At 39.6% G+C, this 26,688-nt stretch overlaps 1 long non-coding RNA gene across 1 annotated transcript; it reads right to left on the bottom strand.

Moving 5' to 3' along the window:
- Position 1: 1 nt before the first annotated feature.
- Positions 2-24,569, bottom strand: LOC127938339 (uncharacterized). The gene is made up of 4 exons (XR_008148677.1): positions 20,487-24,569; positions 17,095-18,527; positions 8,790-12,698; positions 2-990 (listed from the first exon to the last, which is right to left on the bottom strand). It is a non-coding gene; the product is annotated as an uncharacterized LOC127938339 (long non-coding RNA).
- Between the last annotated feature and the right edge of the window lie 2,119 nt (positions 24,570-26,688).

A 26,688-nucleotide genomic window follows, 5' to 3' on the forward strand; every position in this document is an offset into this window, starting at 1 on the left:
TATTATTATTATTATTATTATTATTATTATTATTATTATTATTATTATTATTATTATCATTCTCCAAAATGAATCGCATTTTTGAGGGCCTAAACATGCTCGAAAAGTCATGAAACTTTGCACACACCTCAGAACTGGCGAAAATTTACGTCTGATATGGGTTTCAGAAGTGGGTGTGGCAAAATGGCTCAACAGCGCCACCTATACACGTTCAACGGTGTGCGCCTCGAGCTACGTTTCATGTACATGTATGAAAATCGGTATACACATGTAACTCTCCAATACCTACAAAAAAGTATCTTGGAGCAAAATCCGAAACCCAACAGGAAGTCGGTTATTACTAATATTATAAGCAAATTTTGTGTCATTTTTGTCATTTCCATGCGTTGTATTTTAACAAACTCCTCCTAGAGATTCATTCAGATCAACACCAAATTTGGTATGCCTATTCTGAAGGCCTTTGCGATGTTAAATTGCGAAGCTTTTGAGTTTTCGTTAATGGGCGTGTCCTTGGCGGCCTGGCGAATTTCGATGATTCGCCATGAAACAGGAAGTTGCTATAACTCAGACATACAATGACCAATCTGCCCCAAACTTCACATGTTTGATGAGACTCCTGACCTGAACAGATTGACATGCCCATATTCAGTTATAGTCATAGCGCCACCTATTGGCAACAGGAAGTGACATATTTTACACTGCGATGAAATACTCCTAGAAATTTCATGACATCAATGTATTTTTTGTGGTCAGTCTAATCTAAAGCCCTGTGCGATGTTAAGTTGTGAAGATCTTGAGTTTTCGTTAAAAGGCGTGTCCATGGCGCCGTCACGAAGTTCGATGTCTCGCCATGGGAATAAAAGATGTTATAACTCAGGCATAAAATGTCCGATCTTCCCCAAACTTCACATGTGTGATAAGAGTCCTGGCCTGAACACATCTGAAGGCCAAAATTCCATCAGGTGTGGCAAAATGGCTCGATAGCGCCACCTATACACTTTCAACAGAGTGCTCGAGCCTCGAGCTATGTTTCACGTACATGTACAAAAATCGGTATATACATGTAACACACCAATACCTACAAAAATGTATCTTGGTACGAAATCCGAATCCCAACAGGAAGTCGGTTATTTAGAATTTTCTCTGCAATATTGGCGTTGTTTTTGCCATTTTCAGGGGTTGTACTTTAACGAACTCCTCCTAGAGATTTATTCAGATCAACACCAAACCTGGTCAGTGTAATCTTAAGCCCTTTGCGATGTTAAATTGCGAAGATCTTTAGATTTCGTTAAAGGGCGTGTCCATGGCGCCGTCACGAAGTTCGATGTCTCGCCATGGGAATAAAAGATGTTAGAACTCAGGCATAAAATGTCCGATCTTCCCCAAACTGCACATGTGTGATAAGAGTCCTGGCCTGAACACATCTGAAGGCCAAAATTCCATCAGGTGTGGCAAAATGGCTCGATAGCGCCACCTATACACTTTCAACAGAGTGCGCCTCGAGCTATGTTTCACGTACATGTACAAAAATCGGTATATACATGTAACACACCAATACCTACAAAAATGTATCTTGGTACGAAATCCGAATCCCAACAGGAAGTCGGTTATTTAGAATTTTCTCTGCAATATTGGCGTTGTTTTTGCCATTTTCAGGGGTTGTACTTTAACGAACTCCTCCTAGAGATTTATTCAGATCAACACCAAACCTGGTCAGTGTAATCTTAAGCCCTTTGCGATGTTAAATTGCGAAGATCTTTAGATTTCGTTAAAGGGCGTGTCCATGGTGGCCTGACAAATTTCGATGTTTCGCCATGAAAAAGGAAGTTGCTGTAACTCAGACATACAATGTCCAATCTGCCCCAAACTTCACATGTTAGATAAAACTTCTGCCCTTAACAGATCTACATGCCCACATTCAGTTATAGTCATAGCGCCACCTATTGGCAACAGGAAGTGACATGTTTTACGCTGCGACAAACTACTCCTATAATTTTTTTGAGATTAACATATATTTTGTGGTCAGTCTAATCTAAAGGCCTGTGCAATGTTAACTTTTGGAGATCTTGAGTTTTTGTTAAAGGGCGTTTCCATGGCGCCATGACAAAATTTGATGTCTTGCCACAGCAAGAGAAGTTGTTGTAACTCAAGCATAAAATGTTCAATCTTCCCCAAACTTCACATGTTCGATAAGAGTCCTGGCCTGAACACATCTGAAGGCCAATATTCCATTATAATGATAGCGCCACCTGCTGGCAACGGTAAGATTGGCACATATATGGGATATACTTTGATATATTCCACTTATATTTAGGACATTAAATGCATATTTCTCAACGTTCACCTTTTTACTAAAGCAACACGATGGCGGTGAGCCCGGGTGCGAGGGCCCGTTCATCACTGCTTGCAGCTTTAATTATTATTAGGGCCCGAGCACCGATGGTGTGAGGACCCTCTTGGAATTGCTCCGTTTATTATTATTATTATTATTATTAGGGCCCGAGCACCGATGGTGTGAGGACCCTCTTGGAATTGCTCAGTTTATTATTATTATTATTATTATTATTATTATTATTATTATTATTATTATTATTATTATTATTAGGGCTCAAGCCTGGAGGGCGAGAGCCCTATTGTTTTCCTTAGGATTATTTTTTTTTTTTTTTTTTTTTATTCTTCTAATTTTTTTCTAAGGTTTCGGGGGCTTTTGGGGTCCTTAACATGCTCAAAAACTCTTGAAAATTGGCACACACCTTGGAACCTGCGGCCATTAGGGCCGGGCAGAGTCTGATACACGGGCGTGGCACAGGGGCTCTACAGCGCCCCCTGTAGTACCGAGGGCCATATATCATGCATACTTGCACGTATACATATGAAACTTGGTACATATATATAACTCATCAAACCAAACAACTTTCACACTGCATGTCATAAGCTCCGCCCAACAGGAAGTTGGCTATTTAGGGTTTTATGAAAAACACATGCTCTGGAATTTGATATACTCCTCTGAGGAACTCCACCCGTTCACCTCAAAACTCGGTGAACACGATCTCAAGACATTGGGGATGCTAAATTGCGAAGAGATTTTTGATATCTCGAACGGTTTGCCCGTGGCGAGGCGTTGAAATTATGGCGAGAAATGAGAAACAGGAAATGTATAATAACATCCACATACATTTGCTGAATTTGATCAAACTTAATTGGTTTGTTCGTTGTATGATACCGATCGTATATATGTGACTTTTAGGAGTCAAAGTTATAGCGCCACCAACTGGCAGCAGGAAGTGAATCATTTTCAGAACGCTTTGAATTCAGCATCTTATTTTTACTTGATTTGCTTCAAACCTCATCAGAATAATGACAAAACACGGCCGAAGACAATCTGTCGTGGGGATATTTATATCTAATATAGTGTTGCCATGGCAACGTGTCAAACTTGAATGTTCTGTTCTGGTGATTTTTAGGCAGACAACAAGCTCAGATTTACATGAAACTCGAAACAGATATCAGTATTAAAGATAGCTAGACCATGGCAAAAGCTTTTAAAAGGGCGTGGAAGAGGCACTCTATAGCGCCACCTTTTGTCAAAAGTGGGGGGATTAGTTTTAGCTACAGACACCAAACTTGGTACATAAATTGTTCTTATCAAGACGGACAACTTTCTAATTCGCAGTCATAAGCTACGACCAACAGGAAGTTGGCTATTTTGACTTGAATATGGATTTTTGGGAATTTTCTTTTGTGAATTAATGCATACTCCTCCCAGGGGAAGTACACTATACACACCAAACTTTGTCTACATTAAGAAAAACCATTGAGGAACTTAAATTGCGAACGGATTTTGGTTAGCTTGAACGGTTTTGTCGTGGTGAATTTTTGAAATGACAGTAAAAAGGGAAACATTAATTGTCTTGTATGTTTAAATTGCAGCTTCCAAACACTTCAAAGCATTTTTTCATACAAAGATCAAATCATTCTGAGGAAATATGCATAGTTTCACGACTTTACAACACTGTATGGATAAAAGAAAATTAAAAAACTGTCAGACTTCTCAACATGATCTCACTCTGGCCACCCTGTCTGTGTGAGGCAAGGGAGGGGGAGAGGGAGGGGGAGTGTGAGGGGGTTGGTGACTGTGACAGTGTGTGTGGACTGTAGGGAGGGGCTGTCTGGCAGAGAGAGAGAGAGAGAGACCTAATCATCCCTTTAATAATCAGGAAAAAAAAAATCTGTATTTTAAATTGTTATTGTTTTTGTTGTTGCTAATGGTGGTGTTTTTTCCTTTCATTACAGGTTAAGAAATCTCTTAGGCCTTATCCTTTTCTGACAGTTTTAGGGATTTAAAAACATCCTAAGAACCCTAATTTGTGCTGCAAATAATAATTTCAAACTCATTTGATACTGACCTATGACAACCTGTGACGTGACATGACATTTATTAATCTCATTGATGTAACAGTAAAACTCTTCAACTGACAGATTAAGCTGCAATGCAAGCAAAACTATTTCACAAATGCTTATAGGTCATTAAAATCATTACAAAACACTAATACATTATTTAAGGATTTGGTAACACTGTAAAATAATGTCTAATTTGTTAACATTAGTATATGCAATGGTAACACTTTATAATAATTGCACTCATTAGCTAAGCATTAGTAAATAGTTCATGATTATAAAGCCTTTTCCCTTAATAATAGTCATTATTAAGCAGGAATACATCTATAAATAAATTGTTCTTGGTTTAAAAGCACATATATTACAAAGGAGATTAAAGTCTCAGTTGTCTTATAAAATAAATAAATAAACACAACCCAGTTTGATTCAGAATTCAGAAATATTTATTTCAAGATGCAATAAAAGGAAACTGTACACTTGAATAGCTTTTATGCGATTCTTGAAGGATTAGCATCACCTCCTCTTGTAAGATGGTTTGAGGAATATATCTTCGAGATTGTACCGCCGCTCCCTATATGCATAGTAGGGCACCAACTCCCAGAGGGGGCACCATCCCAGTTGCTCAAAAAAAAAAAAAAAAAAAACATGCGCCATTCTCCCATCCGCGCTCACGACCGCTCACACCTCATGTTTGCGGATGAATGTTCGTAATTGATGGATGGACATCTATGCCTGGGTATAGGACATCAGCAATCCGGCACAGAGAAAAGAAAACTAAAGAAAATAAAACAGGCATAAAGTTGTCTTGACATTGGACTTTCTAGAGTCTCAAATTTAGGGACCGTCTCTAAAGTTACATGTGATATTGATATACACTTTTCTAACGTCAGTAGCATTTGAAGAGAATGACTTACAGTCATAAAAACAACTGTAATTGTTCATCTAGGTGACAGCTATAATGCACAATTAAATTGAATGTTTGATATTTATTACAACAAACTGTGAGTCATATGTAAATTATGCTACTTTTTCACATGGGCTCAAATGCAAATTTGAAGCTCAATAGCATTTGAGAAGAAAGACTTGCAGTCATAAAACAATTGTAATGTGTTCATATAGGTGTCAGCTACAATGCACACCTTATACATTTTTTATAGATATTAAAATAAAGTGTTACTAAAGTTATATATATTGTTCTGTGTATGTGATTTCAAAGTCTAGATTGGTCGGATTAACCCTTTAACTGCCGCATCCCTTAAAACTTGATTGTCAGAGGGTTACTGTAAATGCTTATGCCCGCTGGGCACAGTTATCCTGATGCCACCGGGGTGGCGTTGCACTGATGGCTTGAGCCCGACATCGCTGCTTGCAGCTATATTTATTATTATTATTACTAATATTCTCCAAAATGAATCGCATTTTTGAGGGCCTAAACATGCTCGAAAAGTCATGAAACTTTGCACACACCTCAGAACTGGCGAAAATTTACGTCTGATATGGGTTTCAGAAGTGGGTGTGGCAAAATGGCTCAACAGCGCCACCTATACACGTTCAACGGTGTGCGCATCGAGCTACGTTTCATGTACATGTATGAAAATCGGTATACTCATGTAACTCTCCAATACCTACAAAAAAGTCTCTTGGAGCAAAATCCGAAACCCGACAGGAAGTCGGTTATTACTAATATTATGAGCAAATTTTGTGTCATTTTTGTCATTTCCATGCGTTGTATTTTAACGAACTCCTCCTAGAGATTCATTTAGATCAACACCAAATTTAGTATGCCTAATCTGAAGGCCTTTGCGATGTTAAATTGCGAAGCTTTTGAGTTTTCGTTAATGGGCGTGTCCGTGGCGGCCTGGCGAATTTCGATGATTCGCCATGAAACAGGAAGTTGCTATAACTCAGACATACAATGACCAATCTGCCCCAAACTTCACATGTTTGATGAGACTCCTGACCTGAACAGATTGACATGCCCATATTCAGTTATAGTCATAGCGCCACCTATTGGCAACAGGAAGTGACATATTTTACACTGCGATGAACTACTCCTAGAAATTGTATGACATCAGTGTATTTTTTGTGGTCAGTCTAATCTAAAGGCCTGTGAGATGTTAAGTTGTGAAGATCTTGAGTTTTCGTTAAAAGGCGTGTCCATGGCGCCGTCACGAAGTTCGATGTCTCGCCATGGGAATAAAAGATGTTAGAACTCAGGCATAAAATGTCCGATCTTCCCCAAACTGCACATGTGTGATAAGAGTCCTGGCCTGAACACATCTGAAGGCCAAAATTCCATCAGGTGTGGCAAAATGGCTCGATAGCGCCACCTATACACTTTCAACAGAGTGCGCCTCGAGCTATGTTTCACGTACATGTACAAAAATCGGTATATACATGTAACACACCAATACCTACAAAAATGTATCTTGGTACGAAATCCGAATCCCAACAGGAAGTCGGTTATTTAGAATTTTCTCTGCAATATTGGCGTTGTTTTTGCCATTTTCAGGGGTTGTACTTTAACGAACTCCTCCTAGAGATTTATTCAGATCAACACCAAACCTGGTCAGTGTAATCTTAAGCCCTTTGCGATGTTAAATTGCGAAGATCTTTAGATTTCGTTAAAGGGCGTGTCCATGGTGGCCTGACAAATTTCGATGTTTCGCCATGAAAAAGGAAGTTGCTGTAACTCAGACATACAATGTCCAATCTGCCCCAAACTTCACATGTTAGATAAAACTTCTGCCCTTAACAGATCTACATGCCCACATTCAGTTATAGTCATAGCGCCACCTATTGGCAACAGGAAGTGACATGTTTTACGCTGCGACAAACTACTCCTATAATTTTTTTGAGATTAACATATATTTTGTGGTCAGTCTAATCTAAAGGCCTGTGCAATGTTAACTTTTGGAGATCTTGAGTTTTTGTTAAAGGGCGTTTCCATGGCGCCATGACAAAATTTGATGTCTTGCCACAGCAAGAGAAGTTGTTGTAACTCAAGCATAAAATGTTCAATCTTCCCCAAACTTCACATGTTCGATAAGAGTCCTGGCCTGAACACATCTGAAGGCCAATATTCCATTATAATGATAGCGCCACCTGCTGGCAACGGTAAGATTGGCACATATATGGGATATACTTTGATATATTCCACTTATATTTAGGACATTAAATGCATATTTCTCAATGTTCACCTTTTTACTAAAGCAACACGATGGCGGTGAGCCCGGGTGCGAGGGCCCGTTCATCACTGCTTGCAGCTTTAATTATTATTAGGGCCCGAGCACCGATGGTGTGAGGACCCTCTTGGAATTGCTCCGTTTATTATTATTATTATTATTATTAGGGCCCGAGCACCGATGGTGTGAGGACCCTCTTGGAATTGCTCCGTTTATTATTATTATTATTATTATTATTATTATTATTATTATTATTATTATTATTATTATTATTATTCTCCAAAATGAATCGCATTTTTGAGGGCCTAAACATGCTCGAAAAGTCATGAAACTTTGCACACACCTCAGAACTGGCGGAAATTTACGTCTGATATGGGTTTCAGAAGTGGGTGTGGCAAAATGGCTCAACAGCGCCACCTATACACGTTCAACGGTGTGCGCATCGAGCTACGTTTCATGTACATGTATGAAAATCGGTATACTCATGTAACTCTCCAATACCTACAAAAAAGTCTCTTGGAGCAAAATCCGAAACCCAACAGGAAGTCGGTTATTACTAATATTATGAGCAAATTTTGTGTCATTTTTGTCATTTCCATGCGTTGTATTTTAACGAACTCCTCCTAGAGATTCATTTAGATCAACACCAAATTTGGTATGCCTAATCTGAAGGCCTTTGCGATGTTAAATTGCGAAGCTTTTGAGTTTTCGTTAATGGGCGTGTCCGTGGCGGCCTGGCGAATTTCGATGATTCGCCATGAAACAGGAAGTTGCTATAACTCAGACATACAATGACCAATCTGCCCCAAACTTCACATGTTTGATGAGACTCCTGACCTGAACAGATTGACATGCCCATATTCAGTTATAGTCATAGCGCCACCTATTGGCAACAGGAAGTGACATATTTTACACTGCGATGAACTACTCCTAGAAATTGTATGACATCAGTGTATTTTTTGTGGTCAGTCTAATCTAAAGGCCTGTGAGATGTTAAGTTGTGAAGATCTTGAGTTTTCGTTAAAAGGCGTGTCCATGGCGCCGTCACGAAGTTCGATGTCTCGCCATGGGAATAAAAGATGTTAGAACTCAGGCATAAAATGTCCGATCTTCCCCAAACTGCACATGTGTGATAAGAGTCCTGGCCTGAACACATCTGAAGGCCAAAATTCCATCAGGTGTGGCAAAATGGCTCAATAGCGCCACCTATACACTTTCAACAGAGTGCGCCTCGAGCTATGTTTCACGTACATGTACAAAAATCGGTATATACATGTAACACACCAATACCTACAAAAATGTATCTTGGTACGAAATCCGAATCCCAACAGGAAGTCGGTTATTTAGAATTTTCTCTGCAATATTGGCGTTGTTTTTGCCATTTTCAGGGGTTGTACTTTAACGAACTCCTCCTAGAGATTTATTCAGATCAACACCAAACCTGGTCAGTGTAATCTTAAGCCCTTTGCGATGTTAAATTGCGAAGATCTTTAGATTTCGTTAAAGGGCGTGTCCATGGTGGCCTGACAAATTTCGATGTTTCGCCATGAAAAATGAAGTTGCTGGAACTCAGACATACAATGTCTAATCTGCCCCAAACTTCACATGTTAGATAAAACTTCTGCCCTTAACAGATCTACATGCCCACATTCAGTTATAGTCATAGCGCCACCTATTGGCAACAGGAAGTGACATGTTTTACGCTGCGACAAACTACTCCCATAATTTTTTTTAGATTAACATATATTTTGTGGTCAGTCTAATCTAAAGGCCTGTGCAATGTTAACTTGTGGAGATCTTGAGTTTTTGTTGAAGGGCGTTTCCATGGCGCCATGACAAAATTTGATGTCTTGCCACAGCAAGAGAAGTTATTGTAACTCAAGCTTAAAATTATCAATCTTCCCCAAACTTCACATGTTTGATAAGAGTCCTGGCCTGAACACATCTGAAGGCCAATATTCCATTATAATGATAGCGCCACCTGCTGGCAACGGTAAGATTGGCACATATATGGGATATACTTTGATATATTCCACTTATATTTAGGACATTAAATGCATATTTCTCAACGTTCACCATTTTACTAAAGCCACACGATGGCGGTGAGCCCGGGTGCGAGGGCCCGTTCATCGCTGCTTGCAGCTTTAATTAGGGCCCGAGCACCGATGGTGTGAGGACCCTCTTGGAATTGCTCCGTTTATTATTATTATTAGGGCCCAAGCACCGATGGTGTGAGGACCCTCTTGGAATTGCTCCGTTTATTATTATTATTATTATTAGGGCCCGAGCACCGATGGTGTGAGGACCCTCTTGGAATTGCTCCGTTTATTATTATTATTATTATTATTATTATTATTATTATTAGGGCCCGAGCACCGAGGTGCGAGGACCCTCTTGTATCTGCTTTGTTTATTATTAGGGCCCGAGCACCGAGGTGCGAGGACCCTCTTGTATCTGCTTTGTTTATTATTATTATTATTATTAGGGCCCGAGCACCGAAGGTGTGAGGACCCTATTGTATCTGCTCTGTTTATTATTATTATTATTATTTTTCTTCTCCCCAATGAATCGCGTTTTTGAAGGCCTAAACATACTCAAAAAGTCAGGAAAATTTGCACACACCTCCGAACTGGTGAAAATTTACGTCTGATATGGGTTTCAGAAGTGGGCGTGGCAAAATGGCTCGACAGCGCCACCTATACATGTTCAGCGGTGTGCGCCTCGAGCTACGTTTCACGCACATGTCTGAAAATCGGTAAACACATGTAAGACACCAAGACCTACAAAAAAGACTCTTGGAGCAAAATTCTAAACCCAACAGGAAGTTGGTTATTTTTAATATTATGAGCAAATTTTTTGTCATTTTTGCCATTTCCATGCATTGTATTTTAACGAACTCCTCCTAGAGATTAATTCAGATCAACACCAAATTTGGTATGCCTAATCTAAAGGCCATTGAGATGTTAAATTGCGAAGATCTTGAGTTTTCGTTGAAGGGCGTGTCCGTGGCGGCCTGGCGAATTTTGATGATTCGCCATGAAAAATGAAGTAGCTATAACTCAGACATACAATGTCCAATCAGCCCCAAACTTCACATGTTTGATGTGACTCCAAACCTGAACAGATTGACATGCCCATATTCAGTTATAGTCATAGCGCCACCTATTGGCAACAGGAAGTGACATATTTTACGCTGTGATGAACTACTCCTAGAAATTTTTTGACATCAATGTCTTTTTTGTGGTCAGTCTAATCTAAAGGCCTGTGCGATGTTCAGTTGTGAAGATCTTGAGTTTTCGTTAAAAGGCGTGTCCACGGCGCCATGGCAAAGTTCGATGTCTCGCCATGGGAATAAAAGATGTTATAACTCAGGCATAAAATGTCCGATCTTCCCCAAACTTCACATGTGTGATAAGAGTCCTGGCCTGAACACATCTGAAGGCCAATATTCCATCGGGTATGGCAAAATGGCTCTATAGCGCCACCTATACACTTTCAACGGAGTGTGCCTCGAGCTATGTTTCACGTACATGTACAAAAATCGGTACACACATGTAACACACCAATACCTACAAAAAAGTATCTTGGTACGAAATCCGAATCCCAACAGGAAGTCGGTTATTTAGAATTTTCTCTGCAAAATTGGCGTTGTTTTTGCCATTTTCAGGGGTTGTACTTTAACGAACTCCTCCTAGAGATTTATTCAGATCAACACCAAACTTGGTCAGTGTAATCTAAAGGCCTTTGTGATGTTAAATTGCGAAGATCTTGAGGTTTCGTTAAAGGGCGTGTCCATGGTGGCCTGCCAAATTTCGATGTTTCGCCATGAAAAAGGAAGTTGCTGTAACTCAGACATACAATGTCCAATCTGCCCCAAACTTCACATGTTAGATAAGACTTCTGCCCTTAACAGATCTACATGCCCATTTTCAGTGATAGTCATAGCGCCACCTGCTGGCAACAGGAAGTGACATGTTTTAGGCTGCGACAAACTACTCCTAGAATTTTTTTGAGATTAAAGTATTTTTTGTATTCAGTCTAATCTAAAGGCCTGTGCAATTTTAACTTGTGGAGATCTTGAGTTTTTGTTAAAGGGCGTGTCCATGGCGCCATGACAAATTTTGATGTCTCGCCACAGCAAGAGAAGTTGTTGTAACTCAGGCATAATTTGTTCGATCTTCCCCAAACTTCACATGTTCGATGGGAGTCCTGCCCGGAACACATTTGAAGGGCCATATTCCATTATAATGATAGCACCACCTGCTGGCACCAGGAAGATTGGCACATGTGGAATAAATGTTGATATTTTCCACTTATATTTATGAGTTTGAATGCATATTTCTCACCGTTCACCAATTTACTAAGGCCACTCACTGCCGGTGAGCCCGGGTGCGAGGGCCCGTTCATCGCTGCTTGCAGCTTTAATTAGGGCCCGAGCACCGATGGTGTGAGGACCCTCTTGGAATTGCTCCGTTTATTATTATTATTATTATTATTATTATTCTTCTTCTCTAAGATGAATCGCATTTTTGAGGGCCTAAACATGCTCGAAAAGTCATGAAACTTTGCACACACCTCAGAACTGGCGAAAATTTACGTCTGATATGGGTTTCAGAAGTGGGTGTGCCAAAATGGCTCAACAGCGCCACCTATACACGTTCAACGGTGTGCGCCTCGAGCTACGTTTCACGTACATGTATGAAAATCGGTATACACATGTAACTCTCCAATACCTACAAAAAAGTCTCTTGGAGCAAAATCCGAAACCCAACAGGAAGTCGGTTATTTCTAATATTATGAGCAAATTTTGTGTCATTTTTGTCATTTCCATGCGTTGTATTTTAACGAACTCCTCCTAGAGATTAATTCAGATCAACACCAAATTTGGTATGCCTAATCTAAAGGCCTTTGCGATGTTAAATTGCGAAGCTTTTGAGTTTTCGTTGAAGGGCCTGTGTGTGGCGGCCTGGTGAATTTCGATGATTCGCCATGAAACAGGAAGTTCCTATAACTCAGACATACAATGACCAATCTGCCCCAAACTTCACATGTTGGATGAGACTCCTGTCCTGAACAGTTTGACACGACAATATTCAGTTATAGTCATAGCGCCACCTATTGGCAACAGGAAGTGACATATTTTACGCTGCGACAAACTACTCCTAGAAATTTTATGACATCAATGTCTTTTTTGTGGTCAGTCTAATCTAAAGGCCTGTGCGATGTTCAGTTGTGAAGATCTTGAGTTTTCGTTAAAAGGCTTGTTCATGGCGCCGCGACGAAGTTCGATGTCTCGCCATGCGAATAAAAGATGTTATAACTCAGGCATAAGATGTCCGATCTTCCCCAAACTTCACATGTGTGATAAGAGTCCTGGCCTGAACAGATCTTTCGGCCAATATTCCACCGGGTGTGGCAGAATGGCTCTATAGCGCCACCTATACACTTTCAACGGAGTGCGCCTCGAGCTATGTTTCACGTACATGTACAAAAATTGGTACACACATGTAACACTCCAATACCTACAAAAAAGTCTCTTGGTACGAAATCCGGATCCCAACAGGAAGTCGGTTATTTTGAATTTTCCCTTCAAAATTGCTGTTGTTTTTGCCATTTTCAGGGGTTGTACTTTAACGAACTCCTCCTAGAGATTTATTCAGATCAACACCAAACTTGGTCAGTGTAATCTAAAGCCCTTTGCGATAATAAATTGCGAAGGACTTGAGGTTTCGTTAAAGGGCGGGTCCATGGCGGCCTGCCAAATTTCGATGTTTCGCCATGAAAAAGGAAGTTGCTGTAACTCAGACATACAATGTCCAATCTGCCCCAAACTTCACATGTTGGATAAGACTCTTGACCTGAACAGATCTACATGCCAATATTCAGTTATAGTCATAGCGCCACCTATTGGCAACAGGAAGTTACATATTTTACAATGCGACAAACTACTCCTAGAAATTTTATGACATCAATGTCTTTTTTGTGGTCAGTCTAATCTAAAGACCTGTGTGATGTTTAGTTGTGAAGATCTTGAGTTTTTGTTAAAAAGTGTGTCCATGGCGCCGTGATGAAGTTCAATGTCTCGCCATGGGAATAAAAGATGTTATAACTCAGGCATAAAATGTCCGATCTTGCCCAAACTTCACTTGTGTGATAAGGGTCCTGGCCTGGACAGATCTGAAGGCCAATATTCCATCGAGTGTGGCAAAATGGCTCAATAGCGCCACCTATACACTTTCAACGGAGTGCGTATACACTTTAAACGGAGTGCGCCTTGAGCTATGTTTCACGTACATGTACAAAAATCGGTACACACATGTAACACACCAATATCTACGAAAAAGTCTCTTGGTACGAAGTCCGAATCCCAACAGGAAGTCAGTTATTTGGAATTTTCTCTGCAAAATTAGTGTTGTTTTGGCCATTTTCAGGGGTTGTACTTTAACGAACTCCTCCTAGATATTTATTCAGATCAACACCAAACTTGGTCAGTGTAATCTAAAGCCTTTTGCGATCTTAAATTGCGAAGATCTTGAGGTTTCGTTAAAGGGCGTGTCCATGGCGGCCTGACAAATTTCATTGTTTCGCCATGAAATAGGATGTTGTTGTAACTCAGGCATAAAATGTCCAATCCTCCCCAAACCTCACATGTTCGATAAAAGTCCTGCCCTGAACACATCTGAAGGCCAATTTTCCATTATAATGATAGCGCCACCTGCTGGCAACAGGAAGATTTGCACATATATGGAATAAACATTGATATATTCTACTTATATTTATGAGTTTAAACGCATATTTCTCACCGTTCACCTATTAACTAAAGCCACTCGCTGCCGGTGAGCCCGGGTGCGAGGGCCCGTTCATCGCTGCTTGCAGCTTTAATTATTATTATTCTTCTTCTTTTCCCGAATGAATCGCATTTTTGAGGGCTTTAACATGCTCAAAAAGTCATGAAACTTTGCACACGCGTCAAACCTGGTGAAAATTTTCGTCTGATATAGGATTCAGAAGAGGGTGTGGCAAAATGGCTCGACAGCGCCACCTATACTAAGAAAATCAACAGCCTTCCGGCTATGTTTCACGTACATGCACGAAAATTGGCACACATATGTAACACACCAATACCTACAAAAAAGACTCTTGGAGCAAAATTCTAAACCCAACAGGAAGTCGGTTATTTTTAATATTATGAGCAAATTTTGTGTAATTTTGGTCATTTCCATGTGTTGTATTTTAACAAACTCCTCCTAGAGATTTCTTCAAATCAACACCAAATTTGGTATGCCTAATCTAAAGGCCTTTGCGATGTTAAATTGCGAAGATCTTGAGTTTTCGTCGAAGGGCATGTCCGTGGCGGCCTGGCGAATTTCGATGATTCGCCATGAAAAATGAAGTTGCTATAACTCAGACATACAATGTCCAATCTGCCCCAAACTTCACATGTTTGATGAGACTCTGAACCTGAACATATTGACATGCGCATATTCAGTTATAGTCATAGCGCCACCTATTGGCAACAGGAAGTGACATATTTTACCCTGCGATGAACTACTCCTAGAAATTTTATGACATCAATGTCTTTTTTGTGGTCAGTCTAATCTAAAGGCCTGTGCGATGTTAAGTTGTGAAGATCTTGAGTTTTCGTTAAAAGGCGTGTCCATGGCACCGTCACGAAGTTCGATGTCTCGCCATGGGAATAAAAGATGTTATAACTCAGGCATAAAATGTCCGATCTTCCCCAAACTTCACATGTGTGATAAGAGTCCTGGCCTGAACACATCTGAAGGCCAAAATTCCATCAGGTGTGGCAAAATGGCTCGATAGCGCCACCTATACACTTTCAACGGAGTGCGCTTCAAAAATCGGTATACATATGTAACACACCAATACCTACAAAAAAGTCTCTTGGTACGAAATCCGATTCCCAACAGGAAGTCGGTTATTTAGAATTTTCTCTGCAAAATTGGTGTTGTTTTTGCCATTTTCAGGGGTTGTACTTTAACGAACTCCTCCTAGAGATTTATTCAGATCAACACCAAACTTGGTCAGTTAAATCTTAAGGCCTTTGCGATGTTAAACTGCGAAGATCTTGAGGTTTCTTTAAAGGGCGTGTCCATGGCGGCCTGATAAAATGTGATGTTTCGCCATGAAAAAGGAAGTTGCTGTAACTCAGACATACAATGTCCAATCTGCCCCAAACTACACATGGTAGATAAGATTTCTACCCTTAACAGATCTACATGCCCATATTCCATTATATTCATAGCGCCACCTGCTGGCAACAGGAAGTGTCATGTTTTACGCTGCGACAAACTACTCCTAGAAATGTTTTGACATTAATGTATTTTTTGTGGTAAGTCTAATCTAAAGGCCGGTGCAATGTTAAATTGTGGAGATCTTGAGTTTTTGTTAAAGTACGTGTCCATGGCGCCATGACAAAATTTGATGTCTCGCCACAGCAAGAGAAGTTGTTGTAACTCAGGCATAAAATGTTCGATCTTCCCCAAACTTCACATGTTCGATAAGAGTCCTGGCCTGAACACATCTGAAGGCCAATTTTCCATTATAATGATAGCGCCATCTGCTGCCAACAGGGAGATTGGCACATATATGGAGTAAACGTTGATATATTCCACTTATATTTATGACTTTAGATGCATATTTCTCACCGTTCACCTTTTTACTAAAGCCACTCGCTGGCGGTGAGCCCGGGTGCGAGGGCCCGTTCATCGCTGCTTGCAGCTTTAATTATTATTATTATTATTATTATTAGGGCCCGAGCACCGATGGTGTGAGGACCCTCTTGGAATTGCTCCGTTTATTAGGGCCCGAGCACCGATGGTGTGAGGACCCTCTTGGAATTGCTCCGTTTATTATTATTATTATTATTATTATTATTATTCTTCTCTAAGATGAATCGCATTTTTGAGGGCCTAAACATGCTCGAAAAGTCCTGAAACTTTGCACACACCTCAGAACTGGCGAAAATTTACGTCTGATATGGGTTTCAGAAGTGGGTGTGCCAAAATGGCTCAACAGCGCCACCTATACACGTTCAACGGTGTGCGCCTCGAGCTACGTTTCATGTACATGTATGAAAATCGGTATACACATGTAACTCTCCAATACCTACAAAAAAGTCTCTTGGAGCAAAATCCGAAACCCAACAGGAAGTCGGTTATTTCTAATATTATGAGCAAATTTTGTGTCATTTTTGTCATTTCCATGCGTTGTATTTTAACGAACTCCTCCTAGAGATTAATTCAGATCAACACCAAATTTGGTATGCCTAATCTAAAGGCCTTTGCGATGTTAAATTGCGAAGCTTTTGAGTTTTCGTTGAAGGGCCTGTGTGTGGCGGCCTGGCGAATTTCGATGATTCGCCATGAAACAGGAAGTTGCTATAACTCAGACATACAATGACCAATCTGCCCCAAACTTCACATGTTGGATGAGACTCCTGTCCTGAACAGTTTGACATGACCATATTCAGTTATAGTCATAGCGCCACCTATTGGCAACAGGAAGTGACATATTTTACGCTGCGACAAACTACTCCTAGAAATTTTTGACATCAATGTCTTTTTTGTCGTCAGTCTAATCTAAAGGCCTGTACGATGTTAAATTGAGAAGATCTTGAGTTTTCGTTAAAGGGCGTGTCCATGGCGCCATGTCAAAGTTCGATGTCTCGCCATGGGAGTAGAAGTTGCTGTAACTCAGTCATAAAATATCAGATCTTGCCCAAACTTCAAATGTTTGATAAGAGTACTGACCTGAACACATCTGGAGGCTAATATTCCATTGGGTGTGGCAAAATGGCTCGATAGCGCCACCTATACATTTTCAATGGAGTGCGCCTCGAGCTACATGTCATATACATGTACGAAAATCGGTAAACATATGTAACACACCAATAGCTACAAAAAAGTCTCTTGGTACGAAATCCGAATCCCAACAGGAAGTCGGTTATTTTTAATTTTCCCTGCAAAATTGGTGTTGTTTTTGTCATTTTCAGGGGTTGTATTTTAACGAACTCCTCCTAGAGATTTATTCAGATCAACACCAAACTTGGTCAGTGTAATCTAAAGCCCTTTGCCATTTTAAATTGCGAAGGAATTGAGGTTTCGTTAAAGGGCGTGTCCATGGCGGCCTGACAAATTTCGATGATTCGCCGTGAAAAATGATGGTGCTATAACTCATACATACAATGTCCAATCCGCCCCAAACTTTACATTTTTGTTAAGACTCTTCACCTGAAAAGATCTACATGCCAATATTCAGTTATAGTCATAGCGCCACCTATTGGCAACTGGAAGTGACATATTTTACACTGTGACAAACTACTCCTAGAAATTTTATGACATCAATGTCTTTTTTGTGGTCAGTCTAATCTAAAGACCTGTGTGATGTTTAGTTGTGAAGATCTTGAATTTTTGTTAAAAGGCATGTCCATGTCGCCATGACGAAGTTCGATGTCTCGCCATGGGAATAAAAGATGTTATAACTCAGGCATAAAATGTCCGATCTTGCCCAAACTTCACATGTGTGATAAGGGTCCTGGCTTGAACACATCTGAAGGCCAATACTCCATTATAACGATAGCGCCACCTGCTGGCAACAGGAAGATTGGCACACATATGGAATAAACTTTGATATATTGCACTTATATTTATGAGTTTAAATGCATATTTCTCAAAGTTCACCTTTTTACTAAAGCCACACGATGGCGGTGAGCCCGGGTGCGAGGGCCCGTTCATCGCTGCTTGCAGCTTTAATTATTATTATTATTATTATTATTCTTCTTCTCTAAGATGAATCGCATTTTTGAGGGCCTAAACATGCTCGAAAAGTCATGAAACTTTGCACACACCTCAGAACTGGCGAAAATTTACGTCTGATATGGGTTTCAGAAGTGGGTGTGCCAAAATGGCTCAACAGCGCCACCTACACACGTTCAACGGTGTGCGCCTCGAGCTACGTTTCATGTACATGTATGAAAATCGGTATACACATGTAACTCTCCAATACCTACAAAAAAGTCTCTTGGAGCAAAATCCGAAACCCAACAGGAAGTCGGTTATTTCTAATATTATGAGCAAATTTTGTGTCATTTTTGTCATTTCCACGCGTTGTATTTTAACGAACTCCTCCTAGAGATTAATTCAGATCAACACCAAATTTGGTATGCCTAATCTAAAGGCCTTTGCGATGTTAAATTGCGAAGCTTTTGAGTTTTCGTTGAAGGGCCTGTGTGTGGCGGCCTGGCGAATTTCGATGATTCGCCATGAAACAGGAAGTTGCTATAACTCAGACATACAATGACCAATCTGCCCCAAACTTCACATGTTGGATGAGACTCCTGTCCTGAACAGTTTGACATGACCATATTCAGTTATAGTCATAGCGCCACCTATTGGCAACAGGAAGTGACATATTTTACGCTGCGACAAACTACTCCTAGAAATTTTTGACATCAATGTCTTTTTTGTCGTCAGTCTAATCTAAAAGCCTGTACGATGTTAAATTGAGAAGATCTTGAGTTTTCGTTAAAGGGCGTGTCCATGGCGCCATGTCAAAGTTCGATGTCTCGCCATGGGAGTAGAAGTTGCTGTAACTCAGTCATAAAATATCAGATCTTGCCCAAACTTCAAATGTTTGATAAGAGTACTGACCTGAACACATCTGGAGGCTAATATTCCATTGGGTGTGGCAAAATGGCTCGATAGCGCCACCTATACATTTTCAATGGAGTGCGCCTCGAGCTACATGTCATATACATGTACGAAAATCGGTAAACATATGTAACACACCAATAGCTACAAAAAAGTCTCTTGGTACGAAATCCGAATCCCAACAGGAAGTCGGTTATTTTTAATTTTCCCTGCAAAATTGGTGTTGTTTTTGTCATTTTCAGGGGTTGTATTTTAACGAACTCCTCCTAGAGATTTATTCAGATCAACACCAAACTTGGTCAGTGTAATCTAAAGCCCTTTGCCATTTTAAATTGCGAAGGAATTGAGGTTTCGTTAAAGGGCGTGTCCATGGCGGCCTGACAAATTTCGATGATTCGCCGTGAAAAATGATAATGCTATAACTCACACATACAATGTCCAATCCGCCCCAAACTTCACATTTTTGTTAAGACTCTTCACCTGAACAGATCTACATGCCAATATTCAGTTATAGTCATAGCGCCACCTATTGGCAACTGGAAGTGACATATTTTACACTGTGACAAACTACTCCTAGAAATTTTATGACATCAATGTCTTTTTTGTGGTCAGTCTAATCTAAAGACCTGTGTGATGTTTAGTTGTGAAGATCTTGAATTTTTGTTAAAAGGCATGTCCATGTCGCCATGACGAAGTTCGATGTCTCGCCATGGGAATAAAAGATGTTATAACTCAGGCATAAAATGTCCGATCTTGCCCAAACTTCACATGTGTGATAAGGGTCCTGGCTTGAACACATCTGAAGGCCAATATTCCATTATAACGATAGCGCCACCTTCTGGCAACAGGAAGATTGGCACACATATGGAATAAACTTGATATATTGCACTTATATTTATGAGTTTAAATGCATATTTCTCAACGTTCACCTTTTTACTAAAGCCACACGATGGCGGTGAGCCCGGGTGCGAGGGCCCGTTCATCGCTGCTTGCAGCTTTAATTAGGGCCCGAGCACCGATGGTGTGAGGACCCTCTTGGAATTGCTCCGTTTATTATTATTATTATTATTATTATTATTATTATTATTCTTCTCTAAGATGAATCGCATTTTTGAGGGCCTAAACATGCTCGAAAAGTCATGAAACTTTGCACACACCTCAGAACTGGCGAAAATTTACGTCTGATATGGGTTTCAGAAGTGGGTGTGGCAAAATGGCTCAACAGCGCCACCTATACACGTTCAACGGTGTGCGCCTCGAGCTACGTTTCATGTACATGTATGAAAATCGGTATACACATGTAACTCTCCAATACCTACAAAAAAGTCTCTTGGAGCAAAATCCGAAACCAGACAGGAAGTCAGTTATTTCTAATATTATGAGCAAATTTTGTGTCATTTTTGTCATTTCCATGCGTTGTATTTTAACGAACTCCTCCTAGAGATTAATTCAGATCAACACCAAATTTGGTATGCCTAATCTAAAGGCCTTTGCGATGTTAAATTGCGAAGCTTTTGAGTTTTCGTTGAAGGGCCTGTGTGTGGCGGCCTGGCGAATTTCGATGATTCGCCATGAAACAGGAAGTTGCTATAACTCAGACATACAATGACCAATCTGCCCCAAACTTCACATGTTTGATGAGACTCCTGTCCTGAACAGTTTGACACGACCATATTCAGTTATAGTCATAGCGCCACCTATTGGCAACAGGAAGTGACATATTTTACGCTGCGACAAACTACTCCTAGAAATTTTTGACATCAATGTCTTTTTTGTCGTCAGTCTAATCTAAAGGCCTGTAAGATGTTAAATTGAGAAGATCTTGAGTTTTCGTTAAAGGGCGTGTCCATGGCGCCATGTCAAAGTTCGATGTCTCGCCATGGGAGTAGAAGTTGTTGTAACTCAGTCATAAAATATCAGATCTTGCCCAAACTTCAAATGTTTGATAAGAGTCCTGACCTGAACACATCTGGAGGCTAATATTCCATTGGGTGTGGCAAAATGGCTCGATAGCGCCACCTATACATTTTCAATGGAGTGCGCCTCGAGCTACATGTCATGTACATGTACGAAAATCGGTTAACATATGTAACACACCAATAGCTACAAAAAAGTCTCCTGGTACGAAATCCGAATCCCAACAGGAAGTCGGTTATTTTTAATTTTCCCTGCAAAATTGGTGTTGTTTTTGTCATTTTCAGGGGTTGTATTTTAACGAACTCCTCCTAGAGATTTATTCAGATCAACACCAAACTTGGTCAGTGTAATCTAAAGCCCTTTGCGATGTTAAATTGCGAAGGAATTGAGGTTTCGTTAAAGGGCGTGTCCATGGCGGCCTGACAAATTTCGATGATTCGCCATGAAAAATGATGGTGCTATAACTCACACATACAATGTCCAATCTGCCCCAAACTTCACATTTTTGATAAGACTCTTCACCTGAACAGATCTACATGCCAATATTCAGTTATAGTCATAGCGCCACCTATTGGCAACTGGAAGTGACATATTTAACACTGAGACAAACTACTCCTAGAAATTTTATGACATCAATGTCTTTTTTGTGGTCAGTCTAATCTAAAGACCTGTGTGATGTTTAGTTGTGAAGATCTTGAGTTTTTGTTAAAAGGCATGTCCATGTCGCCATGACGAAGTTCGATGTCTCGCCATGGGAATAAAAGATGTTATAACTCATGCATAAAATGTCCGATCTTGCCCAAACTTCACATGTGTGATGAGAGTCCTGGCTTGAACACATCTGAAGGCCAATATTCCATTATAACGATAGCGCCACCTGCTGGCAACAGGAAGATTGGCACACATATGAAATAAACTTTGATATATTGCACTTATATTTATGAGTTTAAATGCATATTTCTCAACGTTCACCTTTTTACTAAAGCCACACGATGGCAGTGAGCCCGGGTGCGAGGGCCCGTTCATCGCTGCTTGCAGCTTTAATTAGGGCTCAAGCCCGAAGGGGCGAAGAGCCCTATTGTTCTTCTAAGGATTATTCTTGTTATTATTATTATTATTATTTTTATTTTTTATTAAACCTTCCGGGGGTTTTTGGGGGCCTTAACATGCTCAAAAACTCTTGAAAATTGGCACACACATTGGAATCTGCGGCCATCAGGACGCCGCAGAGGCTGGGACCCGGGCGTGGCACAGGGGCTCTACAGCGCCCCCTGGAACACAGTCAGAAATCTTGAACCATAGCTCACACACACTTGCATGTATTTATATGAAACTCAGTACACTTATAGATCTCATTGAGCCGAACAACTTTCACACTTTATGTCATAGGCTCCGCCCAACAGGAAGTCAGCTATTCAGGGCTGTTTAAAAAAAGCATGCTCTGGAATTTGAAATACTCCTCTGAGGTTTTCAACCCGTTCGCCACGAAACTCGGTGAACATGATCTCAAGACATTGAGGATGAAAAATTGCGAGGGGATTTTTGATATCTCGAACGGTTTGCCCGTGGCGAGGCGTGGAACTTATGGCGAGAAATGAGAAACAGGAAATGTCTAATAACATCCACATACATTTCCTGAATTTGATCAAACTTCATGGGTTTGTTCGTTGTATGATACCGATTGTATATATGTGACTATTAAGAGTCAACGTTATAGCACCACCAACTGGCAGCAGGAAGTGTGTCATTTTCCAAATGCTTTGAATTCAGCATCTTATTTTTACTCGATTTACTTAAAACTTCATCAGAATAATGACAAAACACGGCCGATGAAAATCTGTTGTGGGGATATTGATATCTGATATAGTGTTGCTATGGCAACGTGTCAAACTTGAATGTTCTGTTATGGTGAGTTTGAGGCAGACAACAAGCTCAGATTTACATGAAACTCAAAACACATATCAGTATTAGTGATAGCTAGACAATGGCAAAAGCTTTTAAAAGGGCGTGAATGAGGCACTCTATAGCGCCACCTTTTGTCAAAAGTGGGGGGGTTAGTTTTAGCTACAGACACCAAACTTGGTACATAAATTGTTCTTATCAAGACGGACAACTTTCTAATTCACAGTCATAAGCTACGATCAACAGGAAGTCGGCTATTTTGATTTGAATGTGTATTTTTGAGATTTTACAGTTGTGAATTAATGAATACTCCTCACAGGGGAAGTACACTATACACACCAAACTAGGTCTACATGAAGAAAAAACATCGAGGAACTTAAATTGCGAACAGATTTTGGTTAGCTTGAACGGTTTTGTCGTGGTGATTTTTTGAAATGACAGTAAAAAGGGAATCATTAATTGTCTTGTATTTTTAAATTGCAGCTTCCAAACACTTCAAAAAATTCATACAGAGATCAAATCATTCTGAGGACATATGCATAGTTTCATGACTTTACAACACTGTATGATTAAAAGAAAATAAAAAAACTGTCAGACATCTCAACTCACTCTGTCCCTCTGTTTGAGGAATGTATGCGTGCTGACTGAGTGTGTGTGTGTGTGTGAGTGGGGGATGGGCATGAGCTGAGTGGCAGACACAATGAGAGAGAGAAAGAGAGAGAGAGAGAGACTTAATCATCTCTTTAATCACCAGAAAAAAAAAAAAGTATTTTAAATTGTTATTTTTTGTTGTTGTTGCTAACATTGCTGTTTTCATTACAGCTTAAGAAATCTCTTAGGCCTTATCCTTTTCTGACAGTTTCAGGAATTAAAAACAAAATTCTAAAAATACTTATTTGTGCTGCAAATAATAATTTCAACTCATTTGATACTGACCTATTCCATCCTGTAACATGACATGTATCTACATTTTTAAAATCTCATGGATGTAACCGTAAAACTGTTCAGCTCACAGATCAAGACTAAGATGCTTTCACAAATGCTTATAAGTCATTAAAGGATTTAATAACACTGTAAAATAATGTCTAATTTGTTAACATTAGTAAATGCATTGGTAACACTTTATAATAACTGCACTCATTAGTAAATAGTCAGTTCATGCTTTATAAAGCCTTGTCCCAATATTAATAGTCAGTAGTAAGCAGTTTATAAATACAGCTATAAATAGCTTGTCCTTGGTTTATAAGCACATTTGTTAAAAAGGAGAGTAAAGGGTCAGTTATCTTCCTATGAAAAATAAAAAAATAAAAATAAACAAACAACAACACTGATTGATACAGAACTCAGAAATGTTATTGTGGAATTATGATAAAATCAGACTGTAAATGAATTCATACTCCTCCAAGAAGAGTAGTTCACACCAAACTTTTTCAACATGATGCCAATATACTGAAGATGTTAAATTGTGAATGGGTTTAGGATACCTTAAATGTTGTGGCCATAGCGATTTATTAAAGTAACATAAAAAAAATACAATAGTTATTTTACTATATCTTTACAATTTTTCATTCCAACTCTTCATATTTTTTTATATAAGTAGAAGTCATCATTTGAAGGAAGCACAATAAGTTTCATAGCTTTATTATGTTCAGGAGCCAGCATAAAATTAAAACTATCATAACTTATAAATCAAGCTCGCAATTCTTAGTACCAATAATGGCCACTAGATGGAGATATAGGATTACTTTAAAATAATTATTGTAGAAACGATTATGATTTAAATCATTTATAGAGATCTTTCAAAGAAAAATATGTATTTTATGTATTTTACTGATAAAATGACCCTCACTTAATTAGAATAACATGCTGAAGTATTGTGAAATACTGTATATTAAGAATAATTCTTAATAGGCTTTATGGACAGATAAGTTTTGAGTGACTCTTGAAGGATCAGCACCACATCCTCTTTTACCACTGTTTAAAGAATTTATCTTACAGAACAGTTGCGAATGAACTTGGATAGCTTAAATGGTTTTGTCGTGGTGATTTTTTGAAATAACAGTAAAAAAGGAACCAGTAAATGTCTTTTATTGTTTTAAAGTGCAGCTTCTAAACACTTCAAAAAAATGTACACATAGAAGACAAGTCATTCTGAGTAAATATGGATAGTTTCACGACTTTACAACACTGTATGGATAAAAGAAAATGTGAAAACTGTCAGACTTCTCAACTGACATGATCTCACTCTGGCCACTCTGTGTGAGGAAAGGGAGGGGGAGAGGGAGGGGGAGTGTGAGGGGGTTGGTGACTGTGAATTTTTGGTGACTGACAGTGTGTGTGGACTGTAGGGAGGGGCTGTCTGGCAGAGAGAGAGAGAGAGAGAGAGAGAGAGAGAGACCTAATCATCCCTTTAATAATCAGGAAAAAAAAATCTGTATTTTAAATTGTTATTGTTTTTGTTGTTGCTAATGGTGGCGTTTTTTTCCTTTCATTACAGGTTAAGAAATCTCTTAGGCCTTATCCTTTTCTGACAGTTTTAGGGATTTAAAAACATCCTAAGAATCCTTATTTGTGCTGCAAATAATAATTTCAAACTCATTTGATACTGACCTATGACAACCTGTGACATGACATTTATTAATCTCATGGATGTAACAGTAAAACTCTTCAACTGACAGATAAAGCTGCAATGCAAGCAAAACTATTTCACAAATGCTTATAGGTCATTAAAATCATTACAAAACACTAATAAAATATTTAAGGATTTGGTAACACTGTAAAATAATGTCTAATTTGTTAACATTAGTAAATGCATTGGTAACACTTTATAATAACTGCACTCATTAGCTAAGCATTAGTAAATAGTTCATGATTATAAAGCCTTTTCCCTTAATAATAGTCATTATTAAGCAGTAATACATCTTTAAATAAATATAAAAATAAGGTGTTACTAAAGTTCTATATATTGTTCTGTGTATGTGATTTCAAAGTCTAGATTGGTCGGATTAACCCTTTAACTTCCGCATCCCTTTAAACTTGATTGTCAGAGGGTTACTGTAAATGCTTATGCCCGCTGGGCACAGTTTTCCCGATGCCACCGGGGTGGCGTTGCACTGACGGCTTGAGCCCGACATCGCTGCTTGCAGCTATATTTAGGGCTCAAGCCCGAAGGGGCGAAGAGCCCTATTGTTCTTCTAAGGATTATTCTTATTATTATTTTTTTTATTTTTTATTAAACCTTCCGGGGGTTTTTGGGGGCCTTAACATGCTCAAAAACTCTTGAAAATTGGCACACACATTGGAATCTGCGGCCATCAGGACGCTGCAGAGCCTGGGACCCGGGCGTGGCACAGGGGCTCTACAGCGCCCCCTGGAACACAGTCAGAAATCTTGAACCATAGCTCACACACACTTGCATATATTTATATGAAACTCAGTACACTTGTAGATCTCATTGAGCTGAACAACTTCCGCGCTTTATGTCATAGGCTCCGCCCAACAGGAAGTCAGCTATTCAGGGCTGTTTAAAAAAAGCATGCTCTGGAATTTGAAATACTCCTCTGAGGTTTTCAACCCGTTCGCCATGAAACTCGGTGAACATGATCTCAAGACAT

Source organism: Carassius gibelio, chromosome A20 (assembly GCF_023724105.1).
Source record: "Carassius gibelio isolate Cgi1373 ecotype wild population from Czech Republic chromosome A20, carGib1.2-hapl.c, whole genome shotgun sequence".
Lineage (NCBI taxonomy): Eukaryota > Metazoa > Chordata > Actinopteri > Cypriniformes > Cyprinidae > Carassius > Carassius gibelio.